Genomic DNA, 13,715 nt, shown 5'->3' with positions numbered 1-13,715 from the left:
CAAAAGGCCTTTGATAAGGTACTGCATTGTAGACTCATGACTATGGTTAGAGCATGTGGAGTCAGGGGACAAGTAGCAGAATGGATAGCAAGCTGGCTACAAAACAGAGAGTTGGGATTAAGGATAGGTACTCAGACAGGCAAAAGATGGGAAGTGGTGTTCCACAGGGATCGTGCTGGGACCACTGTTGTTCACAATTTACATCAACGATTTGGACTCAGGAATCGTAAGTACAATTTCAAAATTTGTGGATGACATGAAATTGGGGGGTGTAGTTAATACAAAGGAAGAATGTGTTAAAATGCAAAGAAGACATTAATAAACTTGCTGAATGGGCGTGTAATTGGCAACTGAATTTCAATATAGATAAGTATGAGGTGGTGCATTTTGGTAGGAAGAATATGGAGGCCATATATTGCTTGGATAATAAAAGTCTAAATGGGTTAGAGGAGTAAAGTGATCTCAGGGTACAGATACACAAATCATTAAAAGTAGCGAGGAATAGAATTGAAAAGCAGAGAAGTTATGTTAAACTTGTATAGAACCTTGGTTGGACTGCACTTGGAGTACTGTGCACAGTTCTGGTCTCCATATTATAAAAAGGATATAGAGGCATTGGAGAAGGTGCAAAAAAGATTCGCAAGGATGATACCAGATCTGAGAGGATATACTTATCAGCAAAGACTAAGCACGCTTTTCACTAGGATAGTAATCTCCGGATTACTCTCAGTGCCTCGCGCTAGTGAGTATAGAAATAAGAGGATAGAGCAGATGAATGTGTGGCTGGAGAGATGGTGCAGGAGGGAGGGCTTTAGATTCCTGGGGCATTGGGACCAGTTCTGGGGGAGGTGGGACATGTACAAGCCGGATGGGTTGCACCTCAACAGGACCGGGAATAATATCCTTGCAGAGAGATTTGCTAGTGCTGTTGGGGAGGGTTTAAACTAACTTGGCAGGGGGATGGGAACCTGAGAGGAATTTCAGAAGGGAAAGTAACAAAGCTGGAAATGGAAGGCCGAAAAGTAGTAAGTGAAATTGGAAGGCAGCGGAAACAAAGGCCAACAGCAAATAAGGTCAGAATAGGAAAAAATGTAAAAAAAGGCAAAATTAAAGGCAATTTATCTGAATGCAAGCAGCATTCGCAACAAGATAGATGAATTGACGGCACAAATAGAAGTAAATGGGTATGATCTAATTGCCATTACGGAGACGTGACCAAGGCTGGGAACTGAATATTCAAGAATATTTGATGTTTAGGAAGGACAGGCAAAAAGAAAAAGGAGGTGGGTTAGCGCTGTTAATAAAGGATGTGATCAGTACAATAGTGAGAAAGGATCTTGACTCAGAAGATCAAGATGTTGGGGGTCATTTTAAACCTCAAGAACGGGTGGGAGTTGAAAATAGTTGTTTTTTTGGGTTGCAACCACAAAATTTTCGGACTTTGCATTCCCAGTGGGAAGCCTGTAATTTTACGCGCTGATGTTAAACCCAGAAATAAAGCCGGGTTGCGGTCGCGACCCAAAGAACAACTACTTTCAACTCCCACCCACCCCTAACCCACCGTTCTTGGGGTTTAAAATCACCCCCGTAGAATCAGTTTGGGTGCAGCTAAGAAACAGTAAGGGGCAGAAAACATTGGTGGGAGTTGTTTCCAGGCCACCAAATAGTAGTGGTAATGTAAGGCACGGTATAAAGCAGAAAATTAGAAGTGCATGTAACAAGGATAATACAGTAAATCATGGGGGACTTTAATCTACATATAGATTGGGCAAACCAAATTAGTACTAATACTGTGGAGGACAAATTCCTGGAATGTATACAAGATGGTTTTCTAGATCATTATGTTGAGGAACCAACTAGGGAACAGGCTATTTTAGATCTAGTATTGTGCAATAAGAAGGGGTTAATTAATAATCTTGTTGCAAAGGAGCCCTTAGGGAAGAGTGACCATAATGTGACAGAATTCTTCATTAAGTTTGAAAGTGACGTAGTTCAATCCAAAACTAGGGTCTTAAATCTAAACAAAGGAAACTACGAAGGTATGAGGCACAAGTTGGCTGTGGTTGATTGGGGAACTACAATAAAAGGTATTACAGTAGACAGGCAATGGCTAGCATTTAAAGAATTACTACATAATTTGCAACAAATGTATATTCCTTTAAGGCACAGAAACCTAACAGGAAAAGTGGTCCAACCGTGGCTAATAAGAGGAATTATAGATAGTATTAAATCAAAGGAAGAGGCATATAAAGTTGCGAGAAAAAGCAGTAAGCCTAAGGATTGGGAGCATTTTAGAATTCAGCAAAGGAGGACCAAGAAATTGATAAAGAAAAGGAAAATAGAATATAAGAGTAAACTAGCGAGAAACATATAAATGGACTGTAAAAGCTTCTATAGATATGTAAAAAGGAAAAGACTGGCAAAGGCAAGTGTGGATCCCTTGCAGACAGAGAGGGAAGAATTTATAATGTGGAATAAGGGAAATGGCAGAGAAATTAAACAAATGCTTTGTGTCTGTCTTCACAGAAGAAGACACAAAAAACCTCCCAGAAATACTAGAGAATCAAGGGTCTGGCGAGAATGAGGAATTGAAAGAAATTAGTATTAGTAAAAAAAATAGTACTAGAGAAATTAATGGGACTGAAAGTCGATAAATCCCAAGGATCTGATGATCTACATCCCAAGGTTTTGAAAGAGGTGACTATATAGTGGATGTATTTGTTGTCATCTTCCAAGCTTCTATAGATTCTGGAATGGGTCCTGCAGATTGGAGGGTAGCAAATGTAACCCCACTATTTAAGAAAGGAGGGAGAGAGAAAACAGACCTGTTAGTAATAGGGAAGATGCTAGAATCTATTATAAAGGATGTGATAACAGGACACTTAGAAAATAATAATAGGATTTGGCAGAGTCAACATGGATTTATGAAAGAGAAATCATGTTTGACAAATGTATTGGAGTTCTTTGAGGGTATAACTAGTAGAATAGATAAGGGAGAACCATGGATGAGGTGTATTTGGATTTTCAGAAGGCTTTCGATAAGGTCCCACACAGGAGGTTGGTGAACAAAGTTAGAGCAGATGGAATTGGGGGTAATATACTGGCATTGATTGAGAATTGGTTAACAGAGAGAAAACAGAGAGTAGGAATAAACATGTCTTTTTCAGGTTAGCAGACTGTGACTAGTGGGGTACCGCAGGGATCGGTGCTTGGGCCCCAGCTATTCACAATCTATATCAGTGATTTGGATGAGGGGACCAAATGTAATATTTCCATGTTTGCTGATGACACAAAACTAGGTGGGAATGTTAGTTGTGAGGAGGATGCAAAGAGGCTTCAAGGGGATATAGACAGGCTAAGTGAGTGGGCAAGAACATGGCAGATGGAATATAAAATGGAAAATGTGAAGTTATCCACTTTGGTAGGATAAACAGGAAAGTATTTTTTAAATGGTGAGAGATTGGGAAATGTTGATGTTCAAAGGGACCTGGGTGTCCTTGTTAATGAGTCACTGAAAGCTAACACGCAGATGCAGCAAGTAATTATGAAGGCAAATGGTATGTTGGCCTTTATTACAAGAGGTTTTGAGTACAGGAGTAAAGATGTCTTACTGAAATAATATAGGACCTTGGTGAGACTGCACCTGGTGTATTGTGTACAATTTTGGTCTCTTTACCTAAGAAAGGATATACTTGCCATAGAGGGAGTGTAACCAAGGTTCACCAGACTGATTCCTGGGATTGGCAGGATTGTTGTATGAGGAGAGATTGAGTAGACTAGGCCTGTATTCTCTAGAGTTTAGAAGAATGAGAGGTGATCTCATTGAAACTTACAAAAATCTTATAGAGCTCGACAGGGTAGATGCAGGGAGGATGTTTCCCCTGGCTGAGGAGTCTAGAACCAGGGGCCACAGTCTCAGAATAAGGGGTAGGCCATTCAGGACTGAGATGAGGATAAATTTCTTCACTCAGAGGGTGGTGAATCTTTGGAATGCTCTACCCCAGAGGACTGTGGAGGCTTAGTCATTGAGTACATTCAAAAGAGGGATCGATAGATTTCTAGATATTAAAGGCATCAAGGGATATGGGGATAGTGAAGGAAAATGGCATTGAGGTAGAAGGTCAGCCTACTCCTGCTCCTATTTCTTATGTTCTTATAAAAGAGAAGGCTGAGGGGTGACCTGATATCTTTAAGATAATGAAAGGGCAGATGCAGAGAAAATGTTTCCATTTGTGGAGGAGTCCAAAACTAGAGGTCACAAATATAAGATAGTCACCAATAAATCCAACAGGGAATTCAGGAGAAATGTCTTTACCCAAAGAGTGGTAAGAATGTGGAATGCGCTACCACAAGGAGTAGCTGAGGCAAATAGCATAGATGCATTTAAGGGGAAGCTAGATAAGCACATGAAGGAGAAAGGAATAGAAGGGTATGTTGAAGGGGTAGATGAATTAGGAAGGGATAAGGCTCGTGTGGAGCATAAATGCCGGCATAGATCAGTTGGGCCGAATAGCCTGTTTCTGTGCTGTAAACTCAGTGTAACTCAATGTAACGTGGTGGGCATGACATTAGAGGAGGAGATCAAAAAAGATATAAAGACATTTAAAATAGAAAGGGGAAAGATAATTAATAAACTAATCAAATTTAGAGAGGATAAAGCCCCTGGTCCGGATGGATTACATCCACGCATATTAAAAGAACCTAGGGAAGAGATAGCAGAGGCACTATTACATTCATATAAAAATACATCAGAAAAAGGAATAGTGCCAGAGGACTGGAGGACAGCTAATGTTATTTTTATATTTAAAAAGGGAGAAAGAACAAATCTAGGGAACTATATACCAATTAGTTTAACATCAGTGGTAAGATATTGGAATCCTTACTCGAGATGTAATATATTTAGATTTTCAAGAGGCCTTTGATAAAGTACCACATGGTAGACTAATGACTAAGGTCAGAGCATGTGGAGTCAGGGGACAAGTAGCAGAATGGATAGCAAGCTGGCTACAAAACAGAAAAGAAAGTAGGGGTTAAAAGCAGTTAATCAGACTGGCAAAAGATGGGAAGTGGTGTTCCAAAACGATGGGTGCTGGGACCACTGTTGTTCACCATTTACAGAAACGAGTTGGACTCGGGAATCAGAAGTATAATTCTAAAATTAGTGCACAACATCAAATTGCGGTGTACAGTTAATACTGAGGAGGGTTGCGACAAAATACAGGAAGACATTGCAGAATGGGCATGTAATTGGCAACTGAATTTCAATATAGATAAGAGTGTGGTGGTATATTTTGGTAGGAAGAACAAGGAGGCCACATACTACTTGGAAAATAAGCAATAATGTTCATTTATAGAGGAATAGATTTCAAAAGCAGAGAAGTTATGTTAAACTTATATAGAACCTTGGTTAGACCACACTTGGAGCACTGCACATAGTTCTGGTCTCCATATCATAAAAAGGATATAGAGGCACTGAAGAAGGTGCAAAAAAGATTTACAAGGATGATATCAGAACTGAGAGGGTACAACTATCAGGAAAGACTAAACAGCCTGGGGCTCTTTTCTCTAGAAAAGAAGACTGAGAGGTGGCCTGATAGAGGTCTTTAAAATTATGAAGGGTTTCGATAGGATAGTCGTAGAGAGGATGTTTCCACTTGTGGGGAGTCCAAAACTAGGGGCCATAAATATAAGATGGTCACAAATAAATCTAATAAGGAATTCAGGAGAAACATCTTTACTCAGAGAGTGGTAAGAATGTGGAACTCATTACCATATTGTGAGGTTGAGACGAATAGCATAGATGCATTTAAGGGGAAACCAGATAAGTACATAAGGGAGAAAGGAATAGGTTATGTCAATGGGGTAAGATGAAGTAATAGAGTGGGAGGAGGCTTGTGTGGATCATAACCAGCATAAACTGAACAGCCTGTTTCTGTGCTGTTATTTCTATGTAATGATGTGGTAAAATCTGACATCTACTTGCTGTTGCAGTTTTGCTAGCAAACATTTTCCTCTTGGCTAAATTCTGACAATTTTTCCTTCTCTAAGTGTACCAAATTCAGGTACCATTATTGTAGAGTTGGGCCAGTTTAGTTTTTCTCAGGTGTAGCTTCTCTTTTATATCACTCAGTTTCACAAGTCAGCCAGCTGTAGGGGAAGAGTGTCTTGGTTTATCTGCCAGATAGACTTTTAGATGATGAGTTCTCCAGCATCATACTCGGCATATTGTACTAGTTGAGGGCAGGTTAAAGTCAAGTGTCAGCCTTGTTTGCTTTTTTCCAGGAGTGTCTTTGAAATGTTAAGTGTTCTCACCTTGCTATTTAACTAGGGATACCTTGGTAAACTGGTGGTAATTCCTTCAAATCCAATGGTACTTCATTGTCTGATATAACCTTATATGGAATACTGTGACATGCAAAATGAGTTTTCATCTTGGCTAGGATTTCGTTCCCTTTTTTATTAGTCAGTCTGTCACTTTCAAAGAAATCAGAGTTATAGAACATATGATATAAATTCTACAATTTGCTTCAAACAGATCATACCCAATTTTCTCCCAAAGCCTTTCTGGCTAGCAAGCAGTTACGTTTGCTGTTCGTATCGGAACTGCTTGTGATATCACACCTGCCTTTGTCCACCAGAAGCCAACGAATCATTTCTTCACCTCTCCAAAGACACCTTCTCTCATTAGAACCAATATAACTATTTGATCACCCTTGAATCTCCCGGATCTGGCCCGGGTAAATTGGAATCAAGGATTGGCAGGCAAAACTGTAATCGAACAATGGGCAGCCTTTAAAGAGGAGATGGTTCGGGTACAGTCTAGGTAGATTCCCACGAGGGGGAAAGGTAGGGCAACTAAAGCCAGAGCTCGCTAGATGATGAAAGAGATAGAGAGTAAAATGAAACAGAAAAAGGGGACGTATGACAAATGACAGGTTGATAACACAAGAGAGAACCAGACTGAATATAGAAAGTTCAGAGAGAAAGTGAAAAAGGAAATAAGAAGGGCAAAGACAGTGTGTGAGAATAGACTGGCAATTATTATAAAAGGGAACCCAAAAGTCTCCTATAGATATATAAATAGTAAATGGGTAGTAAGAGGAGGGGTGGGGCCAATTAGGGACCAAAATGGAGACCTACTCATGGAGGCAGAAGGCATGGCTGGAGTACTAAATGAGTACTTTGCATTTGTCTTTACTGAGGAAGAAGATGCTGCCAAAGTCACAGTAAAAGAGGAGGTAGTTGAGAAACTGGATGGGCTAAAAATTGATAAAGGTACTAGAAAGGCTGGCTGTACTTAAAGTAGATAAGTCCCCAGATCTGGATGGGATGCATCCTAGGTTGTAGGGAAGTAAAGTTGGAAATTGCAGAGCTACTTGCCATAATCTTCCAATCATCCTTAGATATGGGGGTGGTGCCAGAGGACTGGAGAATTGCAAATGTTACCCTTGTTTAAAAAAGGGTGTAAAGGTAAACCCAGCAACTACAGGACAGTCAGTTTAACCTCGGTGGTGGGGAAGCTTTTAGAAACAATAATCCAGGACAAAATTAACAGTCACATGGGCAAGCGTAGATTAATTAAAGGCAAATCGTGTTTAACTAACCTGATTGAGTTTTTTGATGAGGTAATAGAGAGGTTTGATGAGGGCAATGCGTTTGATATGGTGTATATGGACTTCCAGAAGGCATTTGATAAAGTGCCACATAATAGGCTTGTCAGCAAAGTTGAAGCCTATGGAACAAAAGGGGCAGTGGCAGCATGGATATGAAATTGGCTAAGAGACAGGAAACAGAGTAGTGGCGAACGGTTGTTTTTCGGACTAGAGGAAGGTGTGATGTTCCCCAGGGGTCGGTACTAGGACCACTGCTTTTTTTGATATATATTGACTTGGACTTGGGTGTACAGGGCACAATTTCAAAATTTGCAGATGACACAAAACTTGGATGTGTAGTGAACAGTGAGGAGGATAGTGATAGATTTCAAGAGGACATTGACAGGCTGGTGGAATGGGTGGACACACAGCAGATGAAATTTAATGCAGAGAAGTGCCAAGTGATTTTGGTAGGAAGAATGAGGAGAGGCAATATAAACTGAAGGGTACAATTCTAAAGGGGGTGCAGGAACAGGGAGACTGGGGGTAAATGTGCATAGGTCATTGAAGGTGGCAGGGCAGGTTGAGAAAGCAGTTAAAAAAGCATATGCGATCTTGGGCTTTATAAACAGAGGCATAGAGTACAAAAGCAAGGAGGTTATGATGAACCTTTATAAAACACTGGAGTATTGTGCCCAATTCTGGGCACCGTACTTTAGGAAGGATGTGAAGGCCTTGGAGAGTGTGCAGAAAAGATTTACTAGAAAGATTCCAGGGATGAGGGACTTCAGTTACGTGCATAGACTGGAGAAGCTGGGGTTGTTCTCCTTAGAGCAGAGAAGGCCGAGAGGAGATTTGATTGAGGTGTTCAAAATCATGAGGGGTCTAGACAGGATAGAAAGAAACTGTTCCCATTGGCGGAAGGGTTGAGAACCAGAGGACACAGATTTAAGGTGATTGGCAAAAAAAACAAAGGCGACATGAGAAAAAAAATTTCTATGCAGCAAGTGGTTATGATCTGGAATACACTGCTTGAAAGAGTAGAGGTTGCAGATTCAATCGTGGCTTTCAAAAGGGAACTGGATAACTACTTGAAAGAAAAAAAATTGCAGGGCTATGGGGAAAGGATGGGGGTGTGGGACTAGCTGGATTGCTCTTGCAGAGAGCTGCACGGACTTGACGGGCCGAATGGCCTCCTTCTGTGCTGGAATCATTAAAAAAAACAATCCATCCAGTATGCTCGGTTCCTCTATAATATTGAAATACTTAGCAATTTAGGGGTAGCGCTACTTGTGTCTGAGACCAAATTTTGCATATTGTCATTCTTAACAATTTCAGGGTTTCATCTATTCCTTTAGCCTTCTGCATGTCAATCCATCCTCAAACAGGGGTATATTGCAGCAAATTGATGTCTTCTGTCTTTTTTATGCTTCTGGAAATGTGCAATTGATGACTTCATTTTCAACCTTTCTGGCCATGTTAGGTAAGCATTCTCTACTCAAACAGCTTCATGATTTTCTTGTAGACATCTATCACATTTCAGGATTTCAGACTATGCCTTCATGAGGGTGGGGGGAACCTTAATATAATAAATGTTAAAAATGCTACCACTGAGCTAAACTTAGTTCTCAAGGGGTTACATTCACAGGACAGCAGGGCTGGTAGGTGTAGATTAGCTTTCAAATGGTGTGTCCGAACCAGCATCCTAAGACAATGAAAGATAGCTTGACATTCCAGTGTCAAACTAAATCGCCTGCAGTTAGATCCATGTAACATCACACGAATACAGTCAAAGTAACACATCTATGGGGAAAGGGCAGGAAAGTGGAGTTGAGACAGAAGATCAGCCATGATCTTATTGAATGGCGGAGCAGGCTCGAGGGGCCAGAAGGCCTACTCCTGCTCCTATTATGTTCTTATGATCATTCACCCTAATTTCTCCTGCAATGACTATTAATTTGAGTTTAGCGGGGGATCATTGCAAGTTAGGTTAGTAGATTCTTCTCGGGGCTGGGGTAGTCAGTTTGCGTAAAAGTTGACAGTCAACTTTTGAAAGAAACAGAATGTTGTGCCGGCAGTCAAGCAGTAAAAGGTAGACTCAGTTAAAAACAAGAGACTGTAGGGAGAGGCAGTTCTGTGCTGAGCTATAGGACAGAATGCAGAGGAGTTATTCTGTTTGAGTAAGCCAACCCACTGATGTGGGGTAGCATGTTCATTATTTTTATATCATGTGAAAATAAATAAGTGATTCTGATCATAATTATTACTCTGTATATCCATCATACTGTGAAATAAAGCAGCTTAAAGATTCATATCAAGTTTCACCTCACCTAGTGCTAATGCAGTCTGCTGTTGGGAGAAATTGATGAAATACACATGCAAAAGACTTGAGCATTCAGTGCACATCACAAGGGGATGCTATTTTTACATCCCCAGATTATGCTATTGTACAAGTAGATATAGGGCAGTACACATCAATCCCATAAAAGTAATATACTCGGACTACTTAAGGGGATGACTGATGTCACTGAACCCAAATTCGGAAATGCATCATATTCATATTTTTAAAACTGTAACACCATTCTCTGGACCCATTTGCGCACACTAATTAGACTCTTAAAAATGCTTCAAGCAATTTGTGATCACTTTCCATAGTAATTTTCTTCCCAAAGACATACTGCTCACATTTCTCCAAGCCAAAAACAATGGCCAAGTAGAATTTCTCTGAACTTCATTTAGAAATCTCAAACCATAAGGCTGACTTTCTTGCATAAGGCATGCTTGAAGGGGCACCTCTTTCGGGTGCGTCACATTGCACACATGTGTACGCATCCTGACTGATGTCAAAGTACTTTAGAACTGGTCCTTCAGAGATGATAGCCCCGATTTTAAACTAACCTGTTGGCAGGAATGTGGTGGGTTAGGGTTGGACACCCGTTTTACAGCCCGCCCGATTTAGCAAAATCGGATGGGGTGTTAACAGACATCCAACCCAAACCCACCCTGATCCTGCCGGGCGGGTTATATTAAAATTGGAGCTGCTATGTTTTACCTCATCCAGACATTTACTTATGATGACAGTCCCGTGTTGTGTTCTTTCTTTGCTAGTTTATGAAGAAGCAGTTATCGCTGACAATTTAGCAAGCTGATGCAGATAATTCATTATTCCAAGAATTCTCTGGATATCTTATTTGTCAGTGGGAGAAAGCCTCTTAAGCACTGTTTCAACTTTAGCAGGATCTAGTTTTAGTCACATCTTCAGATATTCAATGACTTACGGATTTCCCTTCTCATTCCTTGAATTTTATTCTTGTCCCGTATGATACCTTTTTGATAACATCACTGCGTCGGGATTCCAATTTACGATCGTGATACTACACCATACACAAAAAATGACATCCACCTCAACAGCGACTCCCTCCAGATTTAAAGCCTTCTCTGAAATTCCTCAGAAACTGGGGAGATTCTAATGCCAAACCATCTGTATCTTTCAAGTGGTGTAGGCACAATTCTTCATCTAATATAACATCCATAAACCTTTTGCATCCAGAATCAGTGAGTAGTTTCACTTTCACTAATCAGGAGTTAAATTTACAGGACAGCAGGGCAGAAAGTGGCTAATGATTATGTTTGAGGACATAGTGCTTTGAATTGATACACACTTCATCTCTGCTCTCACCACCACTAACATTAAAGATACCCAATCATTTGGGACATGTAGAAGAACTATCATATAGATAAGCTCATTAAATTGCTTGTCAGAAGTTCTTTTACAGCTAGAGGTAGTCGCTACAACTTCTGAGGGCATCAATAGATATTTCTCTCATAATCAGTGCCAAGGACCCATAAGTGAGCCCTTGCTCCCTGCAAACCAATGTGTGTCCATATATGCCACAAAGAGGTAACTTTGCAAGGTGAAGCTTCCAGCATAGTGCTTTGCTAGATATTGTTACCATTTCTCTGAAAATGTTCAAAATCTAATTGCCTTTGGTGCCCTTCCCACAAAACTACATTCCAACAATCTCCATCTGGAATCACACATGAAGAAAGGCCACTGGGGCAAAGTATGAGAGATTATCTGTGCCCATAATACTTATTCCAGTGCAAGTTAATGACCTCAGTGAAAAAATAAATTGAGAAAAAAGTGAAATTTTGGACATTCTCAGAAAGATGGCAAGAACAATATAAAACATTTCACATCAAGTGATATTTAGCATATCTAAAACTTGCAGCACAGATATAATGAAGTACAGTACCTTTCTGTTTTTGGGAGTTATTATTCAAATCAAAAAGTAGTGTTTTTTTTCCTTTCAAAGTAGTATGTATGCCAATAGTAAATTTCAGATTAAAAGTGAAGACAGGCAATGTGGCACACCAGTTTAACACACTGGCATTATACCTCTGTGCCTGGACTTGAATCAAACCCAGACTGACATGCTAAAAGTAGTCAAGTAGTTGAGGCGACTAGCACAGATGCACTTAAGGGGAAGCTAGAGGGAGAAAGGAATAAAAGGATATGCTAATAAGGTTAAGGAGGAGGCTCGTGTGGAGCATAAACACCAGCATGGATCTGATGGGCCAAATGGCCTGTTACTGTGCTGTACAAATGTAAAAAAATTCCGCTCGTTGTCACCTATAAAGCTCCTCTACCAAATAAATAAGCTTAGTGCTAACGCAAGATAATTAAAGGACAGCAAGCATGGATTTGTAAAAGGTAAGTCACGTCTGACAAATTTAATAGTGTTCTTTCAGAAATAGCAGTGTACTGATAAAGGAAATGTGGTGGATGCTAGTATATGGATTTTCAAAAGGCATTTGATCAGGTGTTGCATAGGAGAGTTGCTGATAAAATTGAGGTGATATAAGCTATTAAAAGAAATGTGGCAGCAAGGATAGGAAGTTGGCTGAATTACAGAAAACAGAAACTGGTGGTTAATGGATGTTCTTCAGCGAGGAGGGATGTAAACAGTGATATGTCTTCCTTTTTCTTCAAACGAGGATTCCCCTCCACTGTGGTTGACAGGGCCCTCGACTGTGTCTGTCCCATTTCCTGCACTTCTGCCCTCATCCCTTTCCCTCCCTCCCAGAACCACGATAGAGTCCCCCTTATCCTCACCTTCCACCCCACCAGCCTCCGTATCCAACGGATCAACCTCAGCTATTTCCGCCACTTCCAACACGATGCCACCATCAAACACATCTTCCCCTCCCCTTTCAGTATTCTAAAGGGACCGTTCCCTCCGCGACATCCTGGTCCACTCTTCCATCATCCCCAACACCCGTACCCCACCCCATGCAAGCGCAGGAGATGCAACACCTATCCCTTCACTTCCTTTCTTCCTATCGTCCAGGGCCCTAAATACTCCTTCAAGGTGAAACAGCGATTTACTTTTACTTCTTTCAATTTAGTATACTGTATTTGCTGCCTATGACGCAGTCTCCACTACACTGGGGAGACCAAATGCAGATTGGGTGATTGCTTTGCTGAACACCTCCACTCAGTCCACAAGCGGGACTGAGCTTGTGTCGCTTGCCATTTAAATTCTCTCTCCTCATCCTCCTACACTGTTCCAATGAAGCTCAACAGAAGCTTGAGGAACAGCACCTCGTCTTTCAGTTCAGCACTTTACAACCTGCTGGACTCAACACTGAGTTCAACAACTTCAGATCATAATCACTGCTCCCATTTTTTTGGACAGAGGGTGCTGGTAATGGTTCTGTTGTTGCCATTTACAGCTCCTCTAGACCCAGCTTTTGTTTCTTTACTTGACCCATTACCACCCCTTTTGCCTTGCACCATCATTCCTTTTGTCATTTAATGAGTCCTGCCCTCCACCCTATCACAGACCTTCCCTTTTGTTCTTTCCTCCCCCCCAAATCACCCCTTCACCCACTTTCTCTCTCCTCAGATGCTGTCTGACCTGCAGGGTATTTCCAGCATTTTGTTTTTATTTTAGGCAAATAGATGTCAATATGAAATTCAAAGCAGAGGAATGTGAGATGATATATTTTGGGAAGAATAAAACTTTAAAAAGATAAAAGCAGAGAAAATTAGGGGGGCAGGAGGTCAGATACACAAATCTTTCAAAGTGACAACACACGTTGAGAAGGCGGCAAAAACTT

This window comes from Heptranchias perlo, chromosome 1 (assembly GCF_035084215.1).
Source record: "Heptranchias perlo isolate sHepPer1 chromosome 1, sHepPer1.hap1, whole genome shotgun sequence".
Taxonomy (NCBI): Eukaryota; Metazoa; Chordata; class Chondrichthyes; order Hexanchiformes; family Hexanchidae; genus Heptranchias; species Heptranchias perlo.
The sequence above is the reverse complement of the archived record's forward strand: the minus strand, read 5'-3'. Positions refer to the sequence as shown.